The 13,880-nt window shown below is 33.6% G+C and overlaps 11 non-coding genes across 11 annotated transcripts; 6 read left to right on the plus strand and 5 right to left on the minus strand.

Moving 5' to 3' along the window:
* Window positions 1-425: 425 nt before the first annotated feature.
* Window positions 426-497, plus strand: TRNAQ-UUG (transfer RNA glutamine (anticodon UUG)). The gene has a single exon. It is a non-coding gene; the product is annotated as a tRNA-Gln (tRNA).
* An 825-nt stretch (window positions 498-1,322) lies between these two features.
* TRNAQ-CUG (transfer RNA glutamine (anticodon CUG)) lies at window positions 1,323-1,394 on the minus strand. The gene has a single exon. It is a non-coding gene; the product is annotated as a tRNA-Gln (tRNA).
* Window positions 1,395-2,942: 1,548 nt separating this feature from the next.
* On the plus strand, window positions 2,943-3,014 carry TRNAQ-UUG (transfer RNA glutamine (anticodon UUG)). The gene has a single exon. It is a non-coding gene; the product is annotated as a tRNA-Gln (tRNA).
* An 825-nt stretch (window positions 3,015-3,839) lies between these two features.
* On the minus strand, window positions 3,840-3,911 carry TRNAQ-CUG (transfer RNA glutamine (anticodon CUG)). The gene has a single exon. It is a non-coding gene; the product is annotated as a tRNA-Gln (tRNA).
* Window positions 3,912-5,459: 1,548 nt separating this feature from the next.
* TRNAQ-UUG (transfer RNA glutamine (anticodon UUG)) lies at window positions 5,460-5,531 on the plus strand. The gene has a single exon. It is a non-coding gene; the product is annotated as a tRNA-Gln (tRNA).
* An 825-nt stretch (window positions 5,532-6,356) lies between these two features.
* Window positions 6,357-6,428, minus strand: TRNAQ-CUG (transfer RNA glutamine (anticodon CUG)). The gene has a single exon. It is a non-coding gene; the product is annotated as a tRNA-Gln (tRNA).
* Window positions 6,429-7,976: 1,548 nt separating this feature from the next.
* TRNAQ-UUG (transfer RNA glutamine (anticodon UUG)) lies at window positions 7,977-8,048 on the plus strand. The gene has a single exon. It is a non-coding gene; the product is annotated as a tRNA-Gln (tRNA).
* An 825-nt stretch (window positions 8,049-8,873) lies between these two features.
* Window positions 8,874-8,945, minus strand: TRNAQ-CUG (transfer RNA glutamine (anticodon CUG)). The gene has a single exon. It is a non-coding gene; the product is annotated as a tRNA-Gln (tRNA).
* Window positions 8,946-10,493: 1,548 nt separating this feature from the next.
* On the plus strand, window positions 10,494-10,565 carry TRNAQ-UUG (transfer RNA glutamine (anticodon UUG)). The gene has a single exon. It is a non-coding gene; the product is annotated as a tRNA-Gln (tRNA).
* An 825-nt stretch (window positions 10,566-11,390) lies between these two features.
* On the minus strand, window positions 11,391-11,462 carry TRNAQ-CUG (transfer RNA glutamine (anticodon CUG)). The gene has a single exon. It is a non-coding gene; the product is annotated as a tRNA-Gln (tRNA).
* Window positions 11,463-13,010: 1,548 nt separating this feature from the next.
* On the plus strand, window positions 13,011-13,082 carry TRNAQ-UUG (transfer RNA glutamine (anticodon UUG)). Its single transcript has one exon. It is a non-coding gene; the product is annotated as a tRNA-Gln (tRNA).
* Window positions 13,083-13,880: the final 798 nt, after the last annotated feature.

Here is a 13,880-nt window from a genome sequence, read left to right on the forward strand (position 1 = left end):
ATAAGTAAATGTGATGTTGTTCCAAATAAAACTTTTAAGAACTGAATGGAAAAGAAAATTGTAATGTTCAGATAAGTCCCACTGAAATTTGTACTCAGATCCCTGTTTTCAGAGTCCAGAGTGCTAACCACGACACCATCCACCCTCCCGTACCAGGGTGAGCTTTCCATTTTGACAGAAGAGATTTGCCTCAGGGGGCAACTTATCTTTCATTGAAAAATATTATCTCACATAAAAACCACTGTTCAACAGAGTTATAACGTTATTTGAGTCTTTTGGGCAACATCCTTCCCCAACATAGTTCAATATGCAAAAGTTTACCAGAATAGGAAAGCAATCCAATTCAGTTTCTCTTTGACAGTAGAATATTAAAAACTTTGACATTTCCACATTGCTGCAGCAGTTTGCACTCCTTTCACATGGGAGGTTCCATGGTGTAATGGTTAGCACTTTGGACTTTGAATCCAATGATCCGAGTTCAAATCTCGGTGGGACCATTTTATGACTCTTGACCAAATCATTTTCTTTCAAGTGTATTCATTAATATCACATATCTAATACCGGTAGGGCGAAAAATTAATTTATTGATTATACTCTAAAAGTTTACTAGATGTGAGCAAATAATAGAATTTTTACAATACCTGGAAACTAAATGGCTCAAAATAATGAGAGATTTTACAAACTCACTCTGGTTTCTCAAACTCATCACAGGGGCTTGATGCACGACATTACTTTTTAAAATCTTACTGTTATTGATAAGGGGAACAAGGAACTTTTTAATTGCAAAGCATTCATTAAAACAAAACTTGAGGACTCAAACTTTGTATTATGGGGACCGAAGATGTGCAGTTTGAATAATAATCTTGAAATTCAGACGTACAAAGATTTTACACACTGATTTTCAACAGTAAATCCACAACCAATAAAGTTGAATCTTTTGAAAGACATGTCAAAGGTGTGAATCTGAAATTCACTTTCAAAGAAATTCACAATGAAATGCACTGTGTAAGTCCAGCATGTTGTCAGCTAAGAAATCAGCAAAAATGAACTATCTCATTACTGGCCATATAGATGAGAAAGGAAAATAAACTCATGTTTACAATGTGGATGTGAAAGAACAGTTTCTAGGTTCAGCTTCAATATTTATGTTTATGAATAATTGATATGTTCATATTGTCTAACAGCTATCTAGATGGATAAAGCTATGTATGCATCTATACATACTTATGCGTTCATACGCATCAGTATAAAACATTGATATTAGGTTTTTTCTAGACCAAATTCTAAAAAATGAGTTAAACAGTGAATCTCATAATTGTAGTAGGTCCCACCGAGATTTGAACTCGGATCGCTGGATTCAGAGTCCAGAGTGCTAACCATTACACCATGGAACCCTCTCACACAAGAGTGCCTTTTCCATTGAGACAAAAGAGAGCGCATCAGTGATGTCCTTCTCTTATATTGATAAAAAGATATCTCATTTGAATGGTCATAGTGGATAGAGATTTAATGTGATTTGATTCTTTTCAGCTATATTCCCTATAAAAGTGTTAAATATTCAAATGTTTATCTGAATATAAAAGTTATATCACAATGTTCATCTTTGCCTGTAGCATAATAAAACAGTCTACATTTCCAGACTACTGAAGCAATGTCTCTGTCTCCTGCATGGGTGGCTCGATAGAGCAATGGTTGGCAATTTGGACTTTGCATCCAATGATCCGATTTGAAACCTTGGAGGGACTTTTTTTATTACTCTTGAGCTTTTCCATTTCTTCATCTTTGTTCATTGATAGCTCAAATCCAACACCAGTAGGTTGAAAGAGTCAATTATTGAATGCTTTCAAAATGTCCATCAGCTTGAACAAGTTACATCAATACAAACTTTACAATACTTTGACATCAAATTTCTTCACAAAGTAGTTAGCCATTATAAAATCATATCCTGATTTTCTCAAACGCATTTCAGACGGGTGATTCACAGCATCACTTTTTTAAGCTTTCCCGCTATTGATAAGGCGAAAATAGCACATTTTGAATGAGAAGTTTTCTTCAATCAAACATAGAGGAACCCAAATGATGATCTCATTCAGCTAGTAAAAATGTTGTTTTATATTAGTATGGAAATCGTGAAAAGAAAATGTTTTTCATGCTGATTTACAACAGTTGATCTCCAATCGTAAAATATAAGCTTTTGGTCGGAGGCATGACAGGTACTGATCAAATTCTCATTTTTGAACTTCATTCACAAATCATATGATATGCTTTGTATACATCAACTGTATTGTTGGATCAATAATGAGTAAAAAGTGACTATCTCAATTTCAGGACATATAAAAGAGAAAGAAGTAGAAACTCATGTTTCAAATGCTGAGAGGCAACAACTGTTCATGATTTTCACCTCCACTAATTATATTTATTTTTATAATCTATATGTTTATATGTTCCTATAAATATACAGAGACATATAGCTATATATACAGAGATACATATGTACAGGTTGATTTTTACATGTTTATAAGTAAATGTGATGTTGTTCCAAATAAAACTTCTAAGAACTGAATGGAAAAGAAAATTGTAATGTTCAGATAAGTCCCACTGAAATTTGTACTCAGATCCCTGTTTTCAGAGTCCAGAGTGCTAACCACAACACCATCCACCCTCCCGTACCAGGGTGAGCTTTCCATTTTGACAGAAGAGATTTGCCTCAGGGGGCAACTTATCTTTCATTGAAAAATATTATCTCACATAAAAACCACTGTTCAACAGAGTTATAACGTTATTTGAGTCTTTTGGGCAACATCCTTCCCCAACATAGTTCAATATGCAAAAGTTTACCAGAATAGGAAAGCAATCCAATTCAGTTTCTCTTTGACAGTAGAATATTAAAAACTTTGACATTTCCACATTGCTGCAGCAGTTTGCACTCCTTTCACATGGGAGGTTCCATGGTGTAATGGTTAGCACTTTGGACTTTGAATCCAATGATCCGAGTTCAAATCTCGGTGGGACCATTTTATGACTCTTGACCAAATCATTTTCTTTCAAGTGTATTCATTAATATCACATATCTAATACCGGTAGGGTGAAAAATTAATTTATTGATTATACTCTAAAAGTTTACTAGATGTGAGCAAATAATAGAATTTTTACAATACCTGGAAACTAAATGGCTCAAAATAATGAGAGATTTTACAAACTCACTCTGGTTTCTCAAACTCATCACAGGGGCTTGATGCACGACATTACTTTTTAAAATCTTACTGTTATTGATAAGGGGAACAAGGAACTTTTTAATTGCAAAGCATTCATTAAAACAAAACTTGAGGAGTCAAACTTTGTATTACGGGGACCGAAGATGTGCAGTTTGAATAATAATCTTGAAATTCAGACGTACAAAGATTTTACACACTGATTTTCAACAGTAAATCCACAACCAATAAAGTTGAATCTTTTGAAAGACATGTCAAAGGTGTGAATCTGAAATTCACTTTCAAAGAAATTCACAATGAAATGCACTGTGTAAGTCCAGCATGTTGTCAGCTAAGAAATCAGCAAAAATGAACTATCTCATTACTGGCCATATAGATGAGAAAGGAAAATAAACTCATGTTTACAATGTGGATGTGAAAGAACAGTTTCTAGGTTCAACTTCAATATTTATGTTTATGAATAATTGATATGTTCATATTGTCTAACAGCTATCTAGATGGATAATGCTATGTATGCATCTATACATACTTATGCGTTCATACGCATCAGTATAAAACATTGATATTAGGTTTTTTCTAGACCAAATTCTAAAAAATGAGTTAAACAGTGAATCTCATTATTGTAGTAGGTCCCACCGAGATTTGAACTCGGATCGCTGGATTCAGAGTCCAGAGTGCTAACCATTACACCATGGAACCCTCTCACACAAGAGTGCCTTTTCCATTGAGACAAAAGAGAGCGCATCAGTGATGTCCTTCTCTTATATTGATAAAAAGATATCTCATTTGAATGGTCATAGTGGATAGAGATTTAATGTGATTTGATTCTTTTCAGCTATATTCTCTATAAAAGTGTTAAATATTCAAATGTTTATCTGAATATAAAAGTTATATCACAATGTTCATCTTTGCCTGTAGCATAATAAAACAGTCTACATTTCCAGACTACTGAAGCAATGTCTCTGTCTCCTGCATGGGTGGCTCGATAGAGCAATGGTTGGCAATTTGGACTTTGCATCCAATGATCCGATTTGAAACCTTGGAGGGACTTTTTTTATTACTCTTGAGCTTTTCCATTTCTTCATCTTTGTTCATTGATAGCTCAAATCCAACACCAGTAGGTTGAAAGAGTCAATTATTGAATGCTTTCAAAATGTCCATCAGCTTGAACAAGTTACATCAATACAAACTTTACAATACTTTGACATCAAATTTCTTCACAAAGTAGTTAGCCATTATAAAATCATATCCTGATTTTCTCAAACGCATTTCAGACGGGTGATTCACAGCATCACTTTTTTAAGCTTTCCCGCTATTGATAAGGCGAAAATAGCACATTTTGAATGAGAAGTTTTCTTCAATCAAACATAGAGGAACCCAAATGATGATCTCATTCAGCTAGTAAAAATGTTGTTTTATATTAGTATGGAAATCGTGAAAAGAAAATGTTTTTCATGCTGATTTACAACAGTTGATCTCCAATCGTAAAATATAAGCTTTTGGTCGGAGGCATGACAGGTACTGATCAAATTCTCATTTTTGAACTTCATTCACAAATCATATGATATGCTTTGTATACATCAACTGTATTGTTGGATCAATAATGAGTAAAAAGTGACTATCTCAATTTCAGGACATATAAAAGAGAAAGAAGTAGAAACTCATGTTTCAAATGCTGAGAGGCAACAACTGTTCATGATTTTCACCTCCACTAATTATATTTATTTTTATAATCTATATGTTTATATGTTCCTATAAATATACAGAGACATATAGCTATATATACAGAGATACATATGTACAGGTTGATTTTTACATGTTTATAAGTAAATGTGATGTTGTTCCAAATAAAACTTTTAAGAACTGAATGGAAAAGAACATTGTAATGTTCAGATAAGTCCCACTGAAATTTGTACTCAGATCCCTGTTTTCAGAGTCCAGAGTGCTAACCACGACACCATCCACCCTCCCGTACCAGGGTGAGCTTTCCATTTTGACAGAAGAGATTTGCCTCAGGGGGCAACTTATCTTTCATTGAAAAATATTATCTCACATAAAAACCACTGTTCAACAGAGTTATAACGTTATTTGAGTCTTTTGGGCAACATCCTTCCCCAACATAGTTCAATATGCAAAAGTTTACCAGAATAGGAAAGCAATCCAATTCAGTTTCTCTTTGACAGTAGAATATTAAAAACTTTGACATTTCCACATTGCTGCAGCAGTTTGCACTCCTTTCACATGGGAGGTTCCATGGTGTAATGGTTAGCACTTTGGACTTTGAATCCAATGATCCGAGTTCAAATCTCGGTGGGACCATTTTATGACTCTTGACCAAATCATTTTCTTTCAAGTGTATTCATTAATATCACATATCTAATACCGGTAGGGTGAAAAATTAATTTATTGATTATACTCTAAAAGTTTACTAGATGTGAGCAAATAATAGAATTTTTACAATACCTGGAAACTAAATGGCTCAAAATAATGAGAGATTTTACAAACTCACTCTGGTTTCTCAAACTCATCACAGGGGCTTGATGCACGACATTACTTTTTAAAATCTTACTGTTATTGATAAGGGGAACAAGGAACTTTTTAATTGCAAAGCATTCATTAAAACAAAACTTGAGGAGTCAAACTTTGTATTACGGGGACCGAAGATGTGCAGTTTGAATAATAATCTTGAAATTCAGACGTACAAAGATTTTACACACTGATTTTCAACAGTAAATCCACAACCAATAAAGTTGAATCTTTTGAAAGACATGTCAAAGGTGTGAATCTGAAATTCACTTTCAAAGAAATTCACAATGAAATGCACTGTGTAAGTCCAGCATGTTGTCAGCTAAGAAATCAGCAAAAATGAACTATCTCATTACTGGCCATATAGATGAGAAAGGAAAATAAACTCATGTTTACAATGTGGATGTGAAAGAACAGTTTCTAGGTTCAACTTCAATATTTATGTTTATGAATAATTGATATGTTCATATTGTCTAACAGCTATCTAGATGGATAATGCTATGTATGCATCTATACATACTTATGCGTTCATACGCATCAGTATAAAACATTGATATTAGGTTTTTTCTAGACCAAATTCTAAAAAATGAGTTAAACAGTGAATCTCATTATTGTAGTAGGTCCCACCGAGATTTGAACTCGGATCGCTGGATTCAGAGTCCAGAGTGCTAACCATTACACCATGGAACCCTCTCACACAAGAGTGCCTTTTCCATTGAGACAAAAGAGAGCGCATCAGTGATGTCCTTCTCTTATATTGATAAAAAGATATCTCATTTGAATGGTCATAGTGGATAGAGATTTAATGTGATTTGATTCTTTTCAGCTATATTCTCTATAAAAGTGTTAAATATTCAAATGTTTATCTGAATATAAAAGTTATATCACAATGTTCATCTTTGCCTGTAGCATAATAAAACAGTCTACATTTCCAGACTACTGAAGCAATGTCTCTGTCTCCTGCATGGGTGGCTCGATAGAGCAATGGTTGGCAATTTGGACTTTGCATCCAATGATCCGATTTGAAACCTTGGAGGGACTTTTTTTATTACTCTTGAGCTTTTCCATTTCTTCATCTTTGTTCATTGATAGCTCAAATCCAACACCAGTAGATTGAAAGAGTCAATTATTGAATGCTTTCAAAATGTCCATCAGCTTGAACAAGTTACATCAATACAAACTTTACAATACTTTGACATCAAATTTCTTCACAAAGTAGTTAGCCATTATAAAATCATATCCTGATTTTCTCAAACGCATTTCAGACGGGTGATTCACAGCATCACTTTTTTAAGCTTTCCCGCTATTGATAAGGCGAAAATAGCACATTTTGAATGAGAAGTTTTCTTCAATCAAACATAGAGGAACCCAAATGATGATCTCATTCAGCTAGTAAAAATGTTGTTTTATATTAGTATGGAAATCGTGAAAAGAAAATGTTTTTCATGCTGATTTACAACAGTTGATCTCCAATCGTAAAATATAAGCTTTTGGTCGGAGGCATGACAGGTACTGATCAAATTCTCATTTTTGAACTTCATTCACAAATCATATGATATGCTTTGTATACATCAACTGTATTGTTGGATCAATAATGAGTAAAAAGTGACTATCTCAATTTCAGGACATATAAAAGAGAAAGAAGTAGAAACTCATGTTTCAAATGCTGAGAGGCAACAACTGTTCATGATTTTCCCCTCCACTAATTATATTTATTTTTATAATCTATATGTTTATATGTTCCTATAAATATACAGAGACATATAGCTATATATACAGAGATACATATGTACAGGTTGATTTTTACATGTTTATAAGTAAATGTGATGTTGTTCCAAATAAAACTTTTAAGAACTGAATGGAAAAGAACATTGTAATGTTCAGATAAGTCCCACTGAAATTTGTACTCAGATCCCTGTTTTCAGAGTCCAGAGTGCTAACCACGACACCATCCACCCTCCCGTACCAGGGTGAGCTTTCCATTTTGACAGAAGAGATTTGCCTCAGGGGGCAACTTATCTTTCATTGAAAAATATTATCTCACATAAAAACCACTGTTCAACAGAGTTATAACGTTATTTGAGTCTTTTGGGCAACATCCTTCCCCAACATAGTTCAATATGCAAAAGTTTACCAGAATAGGAAAGCAATCCAATTCAGTTTCTCTTTGACAGTAGAATATTAAAAACTTTGACATTTCCACATTGCTGCAGCAGTTTGCACTCCTTTCACATGGGAGGTTCCATGGTGTAATGGTTAGCACTTTGGACTTTGAATCCAATGATCCGAGTTCAAATCTCGGTGGGACCATTTTATGACTCTTGACCAAATCATTTTCTTTCAAGTGTATTCATTAATATCACATATCTAATACCGGTAGGGTGAAAAATTAATTTATTGATTATACTCTAAAAGTTTACTAGATGTGAGCAAATAATAGAATTTTTACAATACCTGGAAACTAAATGGCTCAAAATAATGAGAGATTTTACAAACTCACTCTGGTTTCTCAAACTCATCACAGGGGCTTGATGCACGACATTACTTTTTAAAATCTTACTGTTATTGATAAGGGGAACAAGGAACTTTTTAATTGCAAAGCATTCATTAAAACAAAACTTGAGGAGTCAAACTTTGTATTACGGGGACCGAAGATGTGCAGTTTGAATAATAATCTTGAAATTCAGACGTACAAAGATTTTACACACTGATTTTCAACAGTAAATCCACAACCAATAAAGTTGAATCTTTTGAAAGACATGTCAAAGGTGTGAATCTGAAATTCACTTTCAAAGAAATTCACAATGAAATGCACTGTGTAAGTCCAGCATGTTGTCAGCTAAGAAATCAGCAAAAATGAACTATCTCATTACTGGCCATATAGATGAGAAAGGAAAATAAACTCATGTTTACAATGTGGATGTGAAAGAACAGTTTCTAGGTTCAACTTCAATATTTATGTTTATGAATAATTGATATGTTCATATTGTCTAACAGCTATCTAGATGGATAATGCTATGTATGCATCTATACATACTTATGCGTTCATACGCATCAGTATAAAACATTGATATTAGGTTTTTTCTAGACCAAATTCTAAAAAATGAGTTAAACAGTGAATCTCATTATTGTAGTAGGTCCCACCGAGATTTGAACTCGGATCGCTGGATTCAGAGTCCAGAGTGCTAACCATTACACCATGGAACCCTCTCACACAAGAGTGCCTTTTCCATTGAGACAAAAGAGAGCGCATCAGTGATGTCCTTCTCTTATATTGATAAAAAGATATCTCATTTGAATGGTCATAGTGGATAGAGATTTAATGTGATTTGATTCTTTTCAGCTATATTCTCTATAAAAGTGTTAAATATTCAAATGTTTATCTGAATATAAAAGTTATATCACAATGTTCATCTTTGCCTGTAGCATAATAAAACAGTCTACATTTCCAGACTACTGAAGCAATGTCTCTGTCTCCTGCATGGGTGGCTCGATAGAGCAATGGTTGGCAATTTGGACTTTGCATCCAATGATCCGATTTGAAACCTTGGAGGGACTTTTTTTATTACTCTTGAGCTTTTCCATTTCTTCATCTTTGTTCATTGATAGCTCAAATCCAACACCAGTAGGTTGAAAGAGTCAATTATTGAATGCTTTCAAAATGTCCATCAGCTTGAACAAGTTACATCAATACAAACTTTACAATACTTTGACATCAAATTTCTTCACAAAGTAGTTAGCCATTATAAAATCATATCCTGATTTTCTCAAACGCATTTCAGACGGGTGATTCACAGCATCACTTTTTTAAGCTTTCCCGCTATTGATAAGGCGAAAATAGCACATTTTGAATGAGAAGTTTTCTTCAATCAAACATAGAGGAACCCAAATGATGATCTCATTCAGCTAGTAAAAATGTTGTTTTATATTAGTATGGAAATCGTGAAAAGAAAATGTTTTTCATGCTGATTTACAACAGTTGATCTCCAATCGTAAAATATAAGCTTTTGGTCGGAGGCATGACAGGTACTGATCAAATTCTCATTTTTGAACTTCATTCACAAATCATATGATATGCTTTGTATACATCAACTGTATTGTTGGATCAATAATGAGTAAAAAGTGACTATCTCAATTTCAGGACATATAAAAGAGAAAGAAGTAGAAACTCATGTTTCAAATGCTGAGAGGCAACAACTGTTCATGATTTTCACCTCCACTAATTATATTTATTTTTATAATCTATATGTTTATATGTTCCTATAAATATACAGAGACATATAGCTATATATACAGAGATACATATGTACAGGTTGATTTTTACATGTTTATAAGTAAATGTGATGTTGTTCCAAATAAAACTTTTAAGAACTGAATGGAAAAGAACATTGTAATGTTCAGATAAGTCCCACTGAAATTTGTACTCAGATCCCTGTTTTCAGAGTCCAGAGTGCTAACCACGACACCATCCACCCTCCCGTACCAGGGTGAGCTTTCCATTTTGACAGAAGAGATTTGCCTCAGGGGGCAACTTATCTTTCATTGAAAAATATTATCTCACATAAAAACCACTGTTCAACAGAGTTATAACGTTATTTGAGTCTTTTGGGCAACATCCTTCCCCAACATAGTTCAATATGCAAAAGTTTACCAGAATAGGAAAGCAATCCAATTCAGTTTCTCTTTGACAGTAGAATATTAAAAACTTTGACATTTCCACATTGCTGCAGCAGTTTGCACTCCTTTCACATGGGAGGTTCCATGGTGTAATGGTTAGCACTTTGGACTTTGAATCCAATGATCCGAGTTCAAATCTCGGTGGGACCATTTTATGACTCTTGACCAAATCATTTTCTTTCAAGTGTATTCATTAATATCACATATCTAATACCGGTAGGGTGAAAAATTAATTTATTGATTATACTCTAAAAGTTTACTAGATGTGAGCAAATAATAGAATTTTTACAATACCTGGAAACTAAATGGCTCAAAATAATGAGAGATTTTACAAACTCACTCTGGTTTCTCAAACTCATCACAGGGGCTTGATGCACGACATTACTTTTTAAAATCTTACTGTTATTGATAAGGGGAACAAGGAACTTTTTAATTGCAAAGCATTCATTAAAACAAAACTTGAGGAGTCAAACTTTGTATTACGGGGACCGAAGATGTGCAGTTTGAATAATAATCTTGAAATTCAGACGTACAAAGATTTTACACACTGATTTTCAACAGTAAATCCACAACCAATAAAGTTGAATCTTTTGAAAGACATGTCAAAGGTGTGAATCTGAAATTCACTTTCAAAGAAATTCACAATGAAATGCACTGTGTAAGTCCAGCATGTTGTCAGCTAAGAAATCAGCAAAAATGAACTATCTCATTACTGGCCATATAGATGAGAAAGGAAAATAAACTCATGTTTACAATGTGGATGTGAAAGAACAGTTTCTAGGTTCAACTTCAATATTTATGTTTATGAATAATTGATATGTTCATATTGTCTAACAGCTATCTAGATGGATAATGCTATGTATGCATCTATACATACTTATGCGTTCATACGCATCAGTATAAAACATTGATATTAGGTTTTTTCTAGACCAAATTCTAAAAAATGAGTTAAACAGTGAATCTCATTATTGTAGTAGGTCCCACCGAGATTTGAACTCGGATCGCTGGATTCAGAGTCCAGAGTGCTAACCATTACACCATGGAACCCTCTCACACAAGAGTGCCTTTTCCATTGAGACAAAAGAGAGCGCATCAGTGATGTCCTTCTCTTATATTGATAAAAAGATATCTCATTTGAATGGTCATAGTGGATAGAGATTTAATGTGATTTGATTCTTTTCAGCTATATTCTCTATAAAAGTGTTAAATATTCAAATGTTTATCTGAATATAAAAGTTATATCACAATGTTCATCTTTGCCTGTAGCATAATAAAACAGTCTACATTTCCAGACTACTGAAGCAATGTCTCTGTCTCCTGCATGGGTGGCTCGATAGAGCAATGGTTGGCAATTTGGACTTTGCATCCAATGATCCGATTTGAAACCTTGGAGGGACTTTTTTTATTACTCTTGAGCTTTTCCATTTCTTCATCTTTGTTCATTGATAGCTCAAATCCAACACCAGTAGATTGAAAGAGTCAATTATTGAATGCTTTCAAAATGTCCATCAGCTTGAACAAGTTACATCAATACAAACTTTACAATACTTTGACATCAAATTTCTTCACAAAGTAGTTAGCCATTATAAAATCATATCCTGATTTTCTCAAACGCATTTCAGACGGGTGATTCACAGCATCACTTTTTTAAGCTTTCCCGCTATTGATAAGGCGAAAATAGCACATTTTGAATGAGAAGTTTTCTTCAATCAAACATAGAGGAACCCAAATGATGATCTCATTCAGCTAGTAAAAATGTTGTTTTATATTAGTATGGAAATCGTGAAAAGAAAATGTTTTTCATGCTGATTTACAACAGTTGATCTCCAATCGTAAAATATAAGCTTTTGGTCGGAGGCATGACAGGTACTGATCAAATTCTCATTTTTGAACTTCATTCACAAATCATATGATAAGCTTTGTATACATCAACTGTATTGTTGGATCAATAATGAGTAAAAAGTGACTATCTCAATTTCAGGACATATAAAAGAGAAAGAAGTAGAAACTCATGTTTCAAATGCTGAGAGGCAACAACTGTTCATGATTTTCACCTCCACTAATTATATTTATTTTTATAATCTATATGTTTATATGTTCCTATAAATATACAGAGACATATAGCTATATATACAGAGATACATATGTACAGGTTGATTTTTACATGTTTATAAGTAAATGTGATGTTGTTCCAAATAAAACTTTTAAGAACTGAATGGAAAAGAACATTGTAATGTTCAGATAAGTCCCACTGAAATTTGTACTCAGATCCCTGTTTTCAGAGTCCAGAGTGCTAACCACGACACCATCCACCCTCCCGTACCAGGGTGAGCTTTCCATTTTGACAGAAGAGATTTGCCTCAGGGGGCAACTTATCTTTCATTGAAAAATATTATCTCACATAAAAACCACTGTTCAACAGAGTTATAACGTTATTTGAGTCTTTTGGGCAACATCCTTCCCCAACATAGTTCAATATGCAAAAGTTTACCAGAATAGGAAAGCAATCCAATTCAGTTTCTCTTTGACAGTAGAATATTAAAAACTTTGACATTTCCACATTGCTGCAGCAGTTTGCACTCCTTTCACATGGGAGGTTCCATGGTGTAATGGTTAGCACTTTGGACTTTGAATCCAATGATCCGAGTTCAAATCTCGGTGGGACCATTTTATGACTCTTGACCAAATCATTTTCTTTCAAGTGTATTCATTAATATCACATATCTAATACCGGTAGGGTGAAAAATTAATTTATTGATTATACTCTAAAAGTTTACTAGATGTGAGCAAATAATAGAATTTTTACAATACCTGGAAACTAAATGGCTCAAAATAATGAGAGATTTTACAAACTCACTCTGGTTTCTCAAACTCATCACAGGGGCTTGATGCACGACATTACTTTTTAAAATCTTACTGTTATTGATAAGGGGAACAAGGAACTTTTTAATTGCAAAGCATTCATTAAAACAAAACTTGAGGAGTCAAACTTTGTATTACGGGGACCGAAGATGTGCAGTTTGAATAATAATCTTGAAATTCAGACGTACAAAGATTTTACACACTGATTTTCAACAGTAAATCCACAACCAATAAAGTTGAATCTTTTGAAAGACATGTCAAAGGTGTGAATCTGAAATTCACTTTCAAAGAAATTCACAATGAAATGCACTGTGTAAGTCCAGCATGTTGTCAGCTAAGAAATCAGCAAAAATGAACTATCTCATTACTGGCCATATAGATGAGAAAGGAAAATAAACTCATGTTTACAATGTGGATGTGAAAGAACAGTTTCTAGGTTCAACTTCAATATTTATGTTTATGAATAATTGATATGTTCATATTGTCTAACAGCTATCTAGATGGATAATGCTATGTATGCATCTATACATACTTATGCGTTCATACGCATCAGTATAAAACATTGATATTAGGTTTTTTCTAGACCAAATTCTAAAAAATGAG

The sequence above is a fragment of the Triturus cristatus genome, chromosome 5_2, assembly GCF_964204655.1.
Source record: "Triturus cristatus chromosome 5_2, aTriCri1.1, whole genome shotgun sequence".
Classification (NCBI taxonomy): Eukaryota; Metazoa; Chordata; class Amphibia; order Caudata; family Salamandridae; genus Triturus; species Triturus cristatus.